The sequence below is a fragment of the Streptopelia decaocto genome, assembly GCF_964273445.1.
Source record: "Streptopelia decaocto genome assembly, chromosome: 11".
NCBI lineage: Eukaryota > Metazoa > Chordata > Aves > Columbiformes > Columbidae > Streptopelia > Streptopelia decaocto.
The window spans coordinates 6107390-6120255 of NC_138666.1; the positions used below are offsets into that span (position 1 = coordinate 6107390).

At 45.6% G+C, this 12866-nt stretch overlaps 1 protein-coding gene across 4 annotated transcripts in view; it reads left to right on the top strand.

Annotated features, from left to right (window-relative positions):
- Positions 1-12866, top strand: part of ANKRD11 (ankyrin repeat domain containing 11) — a 137835-nt gene that overhangs the window by 11984 nt on the left and 112985 nt on the right. For 2 of the 4 annotated variants that reach the window (XM_082062792.1, XM_082062791.1), the window contains exon 2: positions 12499-12578. The gene's annotated coding sequence lies outside the window, so the exon portion shown is untranslated. Of the gene's footprint in view, positions 1-1018; positions 1118-1989; positions 2008-12498; positions 12579-12866 lie in introns of those variants that run through there. The other 2 variants (XM_082062793.1, XM_082062794.1) reach the window with 2 other exon arrangements.

Consider the following 12866-nt stretch of genomic DNA (forward strand, 5'->3'; position numbering starts at 1 on the left):
TTTGTGGTCTTAAGCGACATGTTTGGGATACTCAAATATGCCTCTTCAAACAGGGTAGGGAATGTGTTCTGACAATGCTGGCATCTCTAAGCTATCAGATGGGACAATTTATGGAACAACTAACACTTTCTCCCTGTACTTCATAGGTTTATCTGAGTTCTATTCCATTTTTGCTTGACTTCAGCTACCCAAAAAATCAAGTGTTCCATACTAGGTGCTTTGTAACTTGGAAGTATTTTGTTTGAGAATTTAGTGTTATGTAACAGCATAAGAAAATACTAGGAAGCATTTTTTTGAGCTGGTGTTGAGTTGCTATTTCCAGTATCATAGGAACAGCTTCACGTGGGACTGAAGGTGGAGGTGCACGATGGGTGTTTAGCCTGTGGTTTGGGTCAAGGAGATGTCATTATATCGATGGAACATGGCTGGGCAGCCTGCTTAACATTTTTAGAACAAGTGGAAAACCCACATGACCCTGCGGTCTGTATGTTAATGGGTGCAGATGACGGGTAACATGGGGACAGCATTTGGTTTTTGACTTTTTCCCAGTCTGAGGCAGCTGTCTCAGCAAAGCTTTGAGGTATGTTTTCCTGAGGGTTGCTTGATGAATTGTATTGTGAGCATAGTTGTAGGTATAAACTATGTGGTGACTAAGTGACCTTCCGTGGACTCATTGACTAGACTCCTGCACCTGATAATTGGGTTAAACATTCGTTAGCACTGCAAGAGCAGAGTGGCTTTGGTGGCAGAGAGCGTATTTGACTCATTCTGGAGCTTTGCTTTGAGAATGTTTTAAGGTTCTCTTATTTGCCCTTGGGTTTGGTCTGACAGCTAATACCTTATCAGAAGTCATGAAAAAGTGTTACTTAGAGATAAAACACTGTAAAGTTAAACTGTCATTCTGCTCCCTCCTTTTCTTGGCCACCCAGGCTGCGTTTGAGGCACTTTTCTCCCATGCGGTACCTGGCGGATGGTGCTGAACGCGGCTCTGTTGGTTGGTTGGGGCTGTGGGAAGGAGGGCAGTTTCTGACACAGACAAACAGTGCGAATGGGGCTGAGCTGTGGGGCAGTGACGAGTTCAGAGGAGCTGCCGCGTGTGGGGTTTCCGCAGGAGCGGGTGAGTTGTTTCCCTGTGCTCCGAGTGGCCTCTTCCCAACCAGCCTCTCGGGGCACAGGGAGATTGACCTCCCACATTCACTGCAACCTGGAGACCCACACCGTACTGCTGCCTGCCAGCCTTTGTACCTAAAAATACATTTGTGCTGCTGCACAACGGGCTCAAGGCACGTTAATCCTTTTTTCTTTAAGAAGGAGACTTGTGTTACTGGCTGAATTATGGGGTAAATCATATTTTTGCTGCACAGCATCACCGTTTTTCTTCTTTCAATAGAGAAATGTGGTGGGAATAATTGTTCTGGTTGGAATTCCCTCTCTGACAACAATAGCAGAAATGGGGTGGGGCTGTTTGCAAATGTTTAATGATGAGAAGTTTTGGAGGAGCGAGCTCTCCCGGGCTGCTCAGCCTTCCACGTGATTCCCGTCGCTGTTTAGTCTCCGGCAGAAGCGGCGCCGTTCTCGCAACTGGCTGCTTGAATAGTTTTGGCCACTTCTATCTCTTCTGAGCACAACTGCTTGAGAATGCTTTGTCTGCGGCGGGTCTCCCTTGCTCTACTGCATTATCTCATTCAGCCACGTTAATTTGGTTGTAATTCAGCACTTTTTCCCTGGATGAGGAGGAATGAAAGCCTACCAGGCGAACACCCCTGAGTTTGGAGTTGTTGCCGCCTCCATGCAGTGATCCATCCGGCGGGCAGACAGCTCGCTGCCCTCCACACCTCCCTGGAGTTCAGACAAATTCAGACATTGTGCTTTGGCATTTCTGCCTTACGGAGTCTCAGTGGTGAAGCTTCTGTTTATTGTAAGGCTTCGTTTCTAGGTAACTTTGGAGGATATTTTCTGGTAGCGGCAGGAGAAGGGCTGGTTTAGACCCAGCGCCGATAGCCGTAGGTGAGTTTCCTGCCTCTCATTGAACAGCTCAGCAGCTGATGTTCTCGTGGCGAGTTGTAACTTGCAATCCTGCTGCTCATTCCCTGGGGAAGCGCAATGGGCGTCTGAGATCGGGGAGAGAGAACGACTTGCACCAAACCTTGCGTGTGTGTAGCTCTGGTCTCTGTGCTGTTTTCTCTGTGTTTCTAAGAGAGATGAGACATGGTTTTTACCTGTCAAGATATTTGAGATTCAGAGTGTATCTTCCTCCTGCTGTGTTTGGCTGATCTGGACTCATGTGCATACGGGAGCTTATCTACTGGACTTGCACCGGCTGCACCTGCCGTGGTTCTCGGACCTGCTGCTGGTGCTGGTTGGCAACAGGGCTCAGACAACAGAAAACATTTGTAAGGAAACTTTCTGTGGAATATGGATGGCATTAGAGGGACTCGGGCTTAAAATTAGAAGCTGTTTATGATGCACAGTTGTAGTTGTTTACCTTGAACCATAATTATCTTATTTCCTGAGTTAAAAACGTCACGTCAGCTTGCTGGAGCAAGATTTGATGACAAAGGAATTGTTTTTAGCCACCAGCAGAGCAAAGAACACTTCAAATGTGTGTCTAAATATGATTTTATAACCTAAAGTATAGCGCACTCAGGGTTTTAAATTGGCTCTGGAAGTTGCGTGGGCTTATGGGTAGGCCATTTGGCCAGGGATCAAGGGACCGGGTTTAATCCGAACTCCCTGTCCTTTTGTCCTCTGAGCGCTTTCCTTGCCACCCCCTGCGCTGTTTGTTTGCAGGAAGGGCTCTGCCCTTTCGCCGCTGTGTGCAGGGTTTCTTGGGGTGTGGTTTCGCGCACGGCGGGTTCGCTGTGTGCCCCCGCGTCCTGTTCACCCCTCCTGCGCTGGGTGGCCGGGGGCAGAGGAAGATGAGCGGGTTTTCTGCTGGGCTGGCGGGTTAAGCTGATTTATGGCCACATGGCGGTGGGAGAGGCTGGGGATCCGGGGCAGATCTCCCCGCTCCGTGTCACCGGGAACGTCACCTCCAGCCCTCCTGAGGCGCCGGGTACCACTGCCGCACACAGACACACATTGGACTTATTCTATTATTTGATCTTCGTGCCCTCCTCCTGCCGTTCCCCAGACCCGCTGCTGCCAGAGGGTTCGTTTTTCAGGAGAATGGAACACGCGAGGGGAGCGAATTCTTTAATGAGGGCAACTGCTGCTTAAACCCGTTCAGGGCTTATAATAGAAGGGGAAAAAATAATCAGTGGAAGCTGTAGGTGCTTTCCATTTATGTGATATTTTTAAAGATTTTCGTTTTATTCTGACCTTAACTTGCCAGGACCTAGACAATGAGGGGAGATGCCATGTGTGAGTCACGGAAGCGCGTCCGTGATGGTTTCTCCTTGCGATGTAATTTGAGGTGATTGTAAAGCCCTTGTCCTGACTCTGGAAACTGAAAACGTGAGCACGTTTTAACAGTGGCATTTTTCACATTGCTTTCTGGGGACCTCCTGGGCCATCAAGCTGTGTCTGCTGCGGTGGCAGGTGATGGTGTCTGGTCCTTGAGGGGGCTGCACGTATCTGGTGTGAGCCCTGGAGCAAGACCTGCATGTTGACGAGAGAAGAAACCCGGATCTGAGTTGCTGAAGTCTCCAGTTGGAACATTCATGTGGCTACACAGCATTTTCCTGGCCGAGGCGGCTGCAAACCGCTGCTTGGAGTGGGTGGTTGTGCGCTCCTTGGGTACGCCTGCTCTGGTTTTTTCCTCTGAGAGACACTGTGTATGTTCTCAAAGGCTGAACGGTGACTTCCTGGACTCCTCCTTGGCTAATTAGTGTGTTTTAAATGGGATGCCTGCATCCTTCTCACAAATCAGCTTTCAGAGAGGACAGGAAATAGTTCAGTTATTAATAGTAACCTATATCCAATTTGCCACTGAATTGCATGGTTGCAAATATCTGAGACTGTAAAGGTGACAAATGTGTCTGTCGCTCTTTTTTTCTTCCCAAGAATGGTCTGTATTTTCTCAATGTGTTAAAATTGAGTGTGGAGTAAGAAATTGCCGACTCATATTTTTAAATAAAGCGATGCTCTTCCCAGGCGAGTAGCATCGTTAACCCTCCTTCCTTCCCGGAGAAGAACTTACAAAGGGAATTGGAGTGGAACGGATGAGGAAAGGGCTCTTAGTCAAGCTCCGGGGAAGGTATTTGGTCTAATGATGGGCAGTGTGTCCTGTTTCAGACTTGTATTTAGGAGGAATGAAAAGGAGAAGGTGCCTGAGATATGACAACAGCGATGATCTAACTTTAAATTACTGGTTTGATTCCAGAGAACATGTTTGTTTCTGTTGGGTTGTGGAAGGCCAGCACCGTGGAGCTGAATTAGGACAAGTTGGAGCTTCATGATTTTTCAGCTTGGCCCCATTTGGTTCAGCACAGTGGGTTGTTCTGAGCTCTCAAAGATGGACAGTGCTTCTGTCTCTTCAAATTCACCTTTGAGTGTCCCTTTTGATGGCGTATCAGCATGTTCTTCACCGTGCATCTTTTCGATCCCCAGTGGTGGGCATTCCACTGGTCCTGGGGGTTGTTTGTGTTACAAGTGCAGGTGGTGGGTTTTTGGGCAGCTGTGACTGCCTGAGCCGGAGAACCTGGCAGCCCAGTTTGCCAGATGAATCTGTGGTGATTCTGGCTGTTTGTTGTTAAAAACCTCAATTCTGTAGCTTTTGAATATAAACTAAGTTTTCTAGTACTTGATTAATTAATTTCAGTTTTCCCATAAGTGTTTCTAATGGTCACCATCTGGGGATGTTACCATTTGTGCTGTTGACTTCAGCGGTGCTGGTTTTCCTTTATTACTTCTTGTTTGTATGCTCGAGAAGAACGTTTGTTGTCTTTGCCTCCTACCTTTTACTTGAACTTATTATGTGTTAGTTTCTGTGTTGGCCCAAAAGTCTTTTCCTGCACCATGCTTCCTAAAACATTTGGTTTTCAGCTGCATTATGCCCTTCATTGTACATGTCTACATGTATGCTGCTGTACTTAAGCTTTCAAAAAAAGTGCTGTTCATACTGTTGTTGTATTATCTGACTATAGAATAATTGGGTTGGACATGTATTACTTTTCAGGTGGGGCTCAGCAGATGTTTGGGATATGGAGGTTACAATTTCTTCTCATTTTCATGTGAACTAAAAATAATCACAGAACTGTTCTGCTTTGAGTATTCACACTGTTGTGCATCCTCTGTCTCTTCCAAATGGCTTAGGAATTAACTGCTAACCATACCTGACAATAACCAGCTTGAGGGTTCTGTACCCGTTGATGCTGAGTTTGCTGGCTGGATGGCCAACCAGCTCTGCTGGTTTGAGAGCAGATACGGTGCTGCTGTTCTGTGCTGATGGTTTTCTTGGAAACACATTCTCAGGGGCTTAACACGTACGTTGGGTTTTGCTGTGTACCAGGAACACTGACGTGTTCTTCCCAGGCAAGACAGTGTCTTTGCTTTGCACGTGCACTTCACTTAATGAAGAAATGAACCTGTTTATGTGTCTCTTGAAAGAGGTTCAACCAGGCTGGAAAGACCCAGCAATCTTAGGTAATTACATTTCATATTGGAGCTCTAAAGAAGAAAAATAGTGTCTGGAGGATTATTTGGAAGCATTGGGGCTGACAAACAAGGATGGCTGTAGCTCCCAAGGCTGCCGAAGTGGCAGTGGATACCAACTATTTTTGGGTGCATAACCATTTTTTTATTTCTATCCATGACAAACATAACCACTTGCTCTAAGTGAATGCCATTAGAAGGCAAGCATTGTTCATGTACTTAAGACTTCTGTATCCATTTGCTGATAGAAGTGCATAATCTTTAACGTATTTAACATTTTTAAAACCAGGGGAGGGTTTTTTTTTAAGTTACGCAGACTAAATCATAGGCTGGAAAGCAGCTTGTCCTCCAGCCCCAGTCTTGTCTCCGCTTGCCAGGACAGAAGGACGAGCTGCAGCCTTGAGCTTCGCTCCAAGGCTGGGTAAGGAAATTGCAGAAACTGTATTTTGACTTAATACTTTCCACTCATCAGAGAAGCCACAGAAGGGTGGTAATGGTGAAGGGGGAGAGCTGAGGGAACATGCTTGTGTGTTTCCAGAGCTCTTAATTGTCTGCGCAGAATTGAAAAATCTGCTCCAGTGGAAACTGTTGAGGCTTGTTGGGCTCCTCTGCCACCCCACGCGAAGGGAGAACCGGTTACCCAGAGAACCAGTTACCGCAGGGATCGCGGCTCTTGGGTTGTGCTTGGGCTCCCACAGCCCCGGTTTTTTACCCTTTCACAGATCTTTCCGAGAGAAATTCTGTGTAATTTTAGGAGTTGGCAATTTTGACATATTCTCGAGGGACAGAGAACTTGAAATATCTGTTGTGAACAGATAACCAGTAATGAAGTTGGAACATCCAGTAACTTCAGGGTTGTGCTCAACTGCCTGTTGTGTGTTTGTGAGGGTTAAACTCAGGGAAATGTTGGGCTTCTGCTGATAATTAGGGTTTTAATTTAATGTAGTTCAAACGCTAGGGTTAGTTAAGCACTTTTATGCTGTCTTTTGACCTACTGAAATGAACTGCAGAATTTTTATTTGAACTTCTCAAGTCTTATTTCTATAAAACAAGACATAGAAAGGTACCGTCCACAAGTGCTGTTTCCCATTCCCCGTTGTAGAGTGGACAGCAGTGGTGTCAGCAGCTCCTCAGGGCCAGCCCGGAATATTGTGGGAGCTGATCAGTGTGTAAATATTGTGATCAGTGTCATTTAATTGGTTGAAAAAAGCAGAAATCTTGAGGAATACTTGGAAGACATTGAAACCAGGTGTTGGATGTCACAGACCCTGGATTCTTTTTGTTTACTGGAGGTCTCTGAACAGCCCGGTTGTTCCTGGATTTAGAGGACTGTCAACCTGCAGTTTTTGTGGCCCTTTGTCTGTGTTAGACTTTCAATTAAAACACTTAAAGGACAATTTGGTTCCACAGGAACCACATCTTTCCCTTCATGCTTGTTTTGATGGGATAAATTGAGCCTTAGGCTCTTCAGCTCATGTATAAGTATCTTGATCTGTGTTTTTCAGGACAGTATCAGGTTATTTTGTATTTTTATCGAGTGGCAAAGATGACAGGAGCTTTAAAAAATGTAGATCTCAGCACACATATTGTCTGCAGGGCAAAATAAAGGAACTTTGAGACCAAGAATACATTACGTGCTTAGTTTCTGAAAGCTATCAAATTAAATTTTACTTGATGTTACATTGTGGTCACAATCAAACATACTGAAAGGGTTTTTTTCTTTTTATTTTAAGCACTAGTGGAATTCTCTCTGTGCTTTGGCGTTTTGGTACTGGCCGTGTCCTCTGGAAGCGCCAGAGTGGTCATGATTGGGTCTGGTCCCCCCAACACAGCATGGATGTGTCAGGGATGCTCGGTCTGGAACCTGCTGATAGGATGCAGGGCATTTCAGTTGAAGGTTATTTATCTCTAATTTCTGCGTGTTTCTTGGAAACAGCCCCTTCTCCCCCATTCAGATCTCCAGTGCAACACCTCTCCTGTTCCCCTGTCTTCCTGACGGCTGTGTGGAGCGCTCTGGATGTTCTTGTCCAGGCTCTGCACTGAAATTACCTCAAGTGTGGTGATTTTTATTTGCCGTGCGTCCCCTGGAGGGCCAGAGGAAAGGACTGTTGGATCTCAGGGGTGTAAGCAAAACCTACAGAAAGGAGCAGAGCCAGTAATTTCTGTACATGAAGCACTTTGATTTCTTCCCCAAACTCCAGCACTTGTTATTTTGGTTTTACCAGACTTTGGTGCTATAACCAGGCAGGAAAACAATCCCTGTTGTTGCAGAAGGTACCTACAGATATTTGTGGAAGATAACAAGTACATGGCAGTCTGTAGTACTGGTTGCTCATGGATTCTCCCCCCAGCTCCGTTTCCTCAGACAGGTGAATTGCAGTGTGTTTTTCCGGTTTCAGAGGTTTCAGCAGGGTGGAAGGTGGTCTGGGTGCTCTGTGAAGCTGTGCAGACACCCCCCGTGCCCATGGATAGCGTTGGAAACGTTTCTCTGTTTCCCTCCCTCCGCATGTGTTGTACCTGCTGGAGTGTGTGTCAGGTGCTGGAGCTGATCCGGCAGCCTGAGCTCCCTGCGCTGTGTGTTCTCCACTGGGTGTTTGTGTTGGAGCCCTCAGATGCCTCATTGAAATGTTGTCTCTTGCTGAAATTATTTTGGGAGAGGCAGCTGAGCACTGTGGCAAATGCTGTCCTGCTCCCTAGAGACCTTTTCTGTTCCAAGTTGGTCTAAACCAGAATCTATGCTCCTGCTGGGATCCTGTTACACTCCTTAGCTCTGGATCACCGTAAAATCTGAACTGATGCAAGTCTCTCTTTAAATCTAAACACAACTTTGTACGTTTTGCTTCAAAGAAGCACTAATAAGAAAAAAAATGTACTTGCTTGTGGAGAGGTTGGTCTCTTGATTCTTTCATATCTGACTTCAGCAGATGGGTTCTTTCCTGCTCCCTGGAACGTGGAACCCTTGTTGCATTCAATTGATCACATTCAGAAATAGCTGGATATATAACGTTGAATCTCAAGCACATTCTTCATAGAGACGGAGCTGGTCAAGTTTTATTCTTTCATGGCTGAGATCGGTCTATGAATCCGCCTCTTGCCTTGCTACTGCGACCAGTTGGTGTTTCCCTGCCAGCCCCAAAATGCTTTGATGGAAATAGTCTATAGTTAATGCAAGTATAGTTTGTTTGTGGTTTGTTGTTTTTTTTTTTTAGGTCACATTTTGTGAGTGTAAAGCATTTTCCATCTACAAATACTGATTTCTCTAAAGTTACAAGATACCCTTTTATTCAAGAAGTTTGATTTACTTAATTCCTAATTTTTTCGGTGAGCGCTGGGAAAAGTTGCACCGTGTGCTCTAAATCTGAAGTTCACTGATCTGTCTGTGAGTGCAGCAACATGAATCAATAACTAATCAGTGGGAACTGCTGAGGACAACGTGTTAAAGAGCAGAAGTTTGGTGCAAGAACTTAGAGGTTGAAACACTTTTTTTAATGGAACTGTCTGCTTACGCATAGTTTCCAAATTACTTGATGTTAATATAAAATAAAGCGTCGCAGATCTTGAAAGCTTGAGCCTGAATCTGGTCGCCTTGAACGCTTAATTATTTGGTCCTTTTCCTGCCATTTGAGCGCGCAGGGAGGATGAACGGTTTGTGGTGCGGAGCGGGTCGTGCAGCTGCACTGAGCTTGGCCACCGGTCACCGGAGGGAGAACAAGGGCGATGACGTTAGTTTGTGCAGTGATACCTTTTATCAGACTAGAGCTAAGAAAATTGGATGGACAAATGTGTCTGTTCATTATAATTTAAGGTTTTGGAAGTGAAGTTGGTTTTAAATTGAAGTGTTGGATTCTGCAGAAGAGCAACATGGTGTGAGCGGCCAGAACACGTGTAGCCAGTAAGGTTCTGCCCATCATCTCCGGGTCGGCATCTTCTGCTGAAGTATTTGCTGTACTTCATAAATGATGTGACAACCATTTCATAAAAATGCTGTAGCATTTGTTGTGGAAGTTACTTGGCTCAGAGCTGATCACTGTTGCAAAGTTACAACACTGATGTATATTTTATATGTGAGCTAAGTGATGAATAAAATTGCTGTATGTAGGCCAGGAAGCAGATATAAATAGATCCTCAAAATTGTGTATCAGTATGTCATGGGACAGGATTCCTGTAGAGTTTTAGGATAGTTTTGTTCAGAATTGATCATGATCACTACTGTCAGCAAGTAGCACTACTGATTTTCCAAGTAATGTAGTTGGAAGTTCAGATTTTTTTCTTTTCCCCCAGTTTATTTTTTGTCTCTGTTTAAGTGGGTATCTCTAATTAGAGTTGTGACTTATTATGGAGGAGAAGAGTGTTAAGAGGAGTAGGACAGTGATGGCGTTAGAGCTGCGGTGCAGGTGTCACCATCACATCTCATCTGGGGGGGATCCCTCAAGGCCTTGCAACTCGCCTTGGAAAAATCCATGAGGTAGCCGTATGTCTCCATCTCCTTTGCTCTCTTGAAAGAAAACTGTCAGAAAACTTTCATTTGCTTCCCTTTTACTTGTCTGGAAAAGTCTGTGTGCTGCAGGGTTTCCTTTGAGCAAGGACCACATGCCCTTGCGTGTTCCTTTGGGTTTTTGGGTTTATTTTGTCCTGTTCCTTTTCACTGTGGTTCCCCAGACTCAACTGGTAGCAGCTCTGCCCTGGATGCAGCTGTGTTGCTCATCTCGACATCTTCCCTTTGACTTTTCATCAGGAAGTAGAAACTTTTCCAAACAAAGGAGGCTCTCCCAGGTTCTGTGTGTGTTCATCCTGGGGACTCTCCTTGATGGTTCTTCAAACCCATCCCGCTGGAAGGCAAGTGTTGCACATCCAGCAGTGGTTTGTAAGCAATAGAGCATAAAATTGGAGTCTGTGTCACGAGCTCTGCATAGGCCAGTCTTGTTGACTGCGAAGTTGTGAAATGGTTATGGGAAACTAAATCTGTTGCTGTTTAAAGCAGTGTGGTATGAGCAGGCTGGGCCTTAAAGTGGTGCAGGCAGAATTTGGGAGAATGATAATAGGTTAAAACAAGGTTTAAATAGTGGCGGTTGGCTGCCCCAAAGGACTTCCATGGTAAAAGCGTCAGTATGAGGTGTTGGGAAAAGAACACGAGCAGCAGGGGGTAGGTGGGAGGAGGAGCAGAGTGTGAAGGTCCTTGGGATGGAGCTGGTCGGTGTGAGTTCCGGAACCTTTAGCAGTTTTTAAGGGGCAACTGCAAATGGAGCAAGCGAGTAAAATGTTCTGAAAAGAACACAGTTTGTACTTTGTAGCTCCCCACTTGTGACTTTCTATATGTACGTTTTTGAGTATAAAATCAGGTTTTAGAATTTCTCCTTTTAGAAGAAAAGCTAATTTCGAAGAAATCCAGATTTTCCATTGTCAGCTGGAACAGGGGTTGGTTGCTGTGTCCCTCAGTGTGGTTTACATGGTCTGGAGGTCGGATGGGACATGGGGTTTTGGGTGGGGAGTTTGGCAGGAGCAGATGTGGAGCCCCCAGTGAACCCTGTGGCCAGGGCCTGCGCTGCCGTCGCTGCTGCTTGCCCGGCACAGCTCATTTCTGGTTAAATAGATCCTTTATTGAGCTGCTTTGCTGTGGAAGTACAACCGGAGCTCAGGTATTGCTGTTGGGTGTCTAATGCACGTTTTGAATAAATTTTGCGGTTTTGCTTAGAGCGTATGCTGACTCCTTCCATATGTGCAGGTCCCTTACAGCTGCAAGTGAGAACCTGCTAATGCTGAGCAGGTATCTGGAGGTGGTTTGATTCTTTGTGGACATAAAAAATCCGTCATAAGACAGTGTTTTACACATGGCTCTGCCCAAGCGCTCTGGTCTTGCGCATTGCAAACCCTCAAACATGCTTATGAGCAGTTCAGGCTCGCCCTTGCTGGTGTGACTTGCGTGGCTCCTGCCGAGCCCTGCAGTCCCAGACGTGTCCCCTCTGCAGCCAGGGAGCCGGCCGGATCACCTGGAAACCCACAGTGACGTTTGTGGAGATCTCGTCTGGAACAGACTAGTTTGCTCTGGCTGGGAGATGAATTTCTTGTGGAGTGAAGGTGCTGGTCAGGCAGAGAGCAGCAGGTCCAGCAGCAGCACCGAGGCTGCGGGGATGGTCCCCCCGAGCCTTCCCAGGCCCCAGAGGGGCACAGGGCTCAGGAACCGGGTTTGGGGCTGGAAGTCGTCTGCCAAGCCTCCTATGTACCAGTTCCTGAATGTAATTCTGCTTTGCCTTGTGTGCTGAGAGCTGCTGGTTCCTGCCCAGCACCAGAAATTTCACTTTGGGAATTTGTAGCTGGAAAAATATCCGTGAGAGGTGGAGCAAGAGCTGTTTAAAAAATAACGGAAATGTAGAGATTTGTAACAGATTAACTGCTTTTCAGAGCAAGGATCCAAGGTGTGCTTGAAAAGAAAGTGCTTATGTCCCGGGTAGTTCCACAGAAGGTGTTTAAAAGGTGAATCAGCGGCACGGGGCACCCGGGACGGCGGCCTGGGCACTTCGCTCGTCCCCACGCGCTCTGTCGGGTCACGAGTGTCTCACCACTGGGGACATGACTTACCTTTTTTCATTAAAAAAATGCCTGTAAAAGCACACAGATTGTTACTGAAACCTTGAGACAAGTACATTTTTTTTTTTTTTTTTGTTTAGTCTACTGTCAGAAAGTTACAGAACTTGGTTGATACTCTGCTAAGCTTTCCACAGTTCTTTGTTCCTCTGTTTGTACAGACTTGCTATCAGAAGGTTTATTTATCAGAAGGTTTATTTCTGGATTAGGCAAGGGGTTTTATTTGGTAGCCTTCGCATACTCAAATATAGCATGCTTGTCGTGAATAAAAGTAAATTGTGTGTTTTAGTTTTCTAATGAAATAATTCCTGTGTTTTTCAGATTACACAGCATTTTTGGGACACACCTCTGTTGGATTTTAATATATGTCCTGCTAAAGACAGCTTTCAACTATGGAATCGGTAAATATTTACCTTGTTTCTGTCCACATCTTTTATTACCCAGCAAGTGCTTGTGTCCATGGCAATGTTTTTGTTGGTGTGTGGATATTTTTTTTGATGTTTTCTTTATTTTCTGAGATTTGAAGGTAAAAATTGCAAAGTTCCGTGGAATGACTTAAAGGTGCTAACTGTAATACCTTAGGACGTGTCTTTAGTTCTAAGGTGCCCTTTCAATTTTGTGTTATTTCCCATGTAACAGGCTTTTCCCTGAGTTCAGTGAGAGCCCCAGTGAACTTTGTGGTGGGGGCA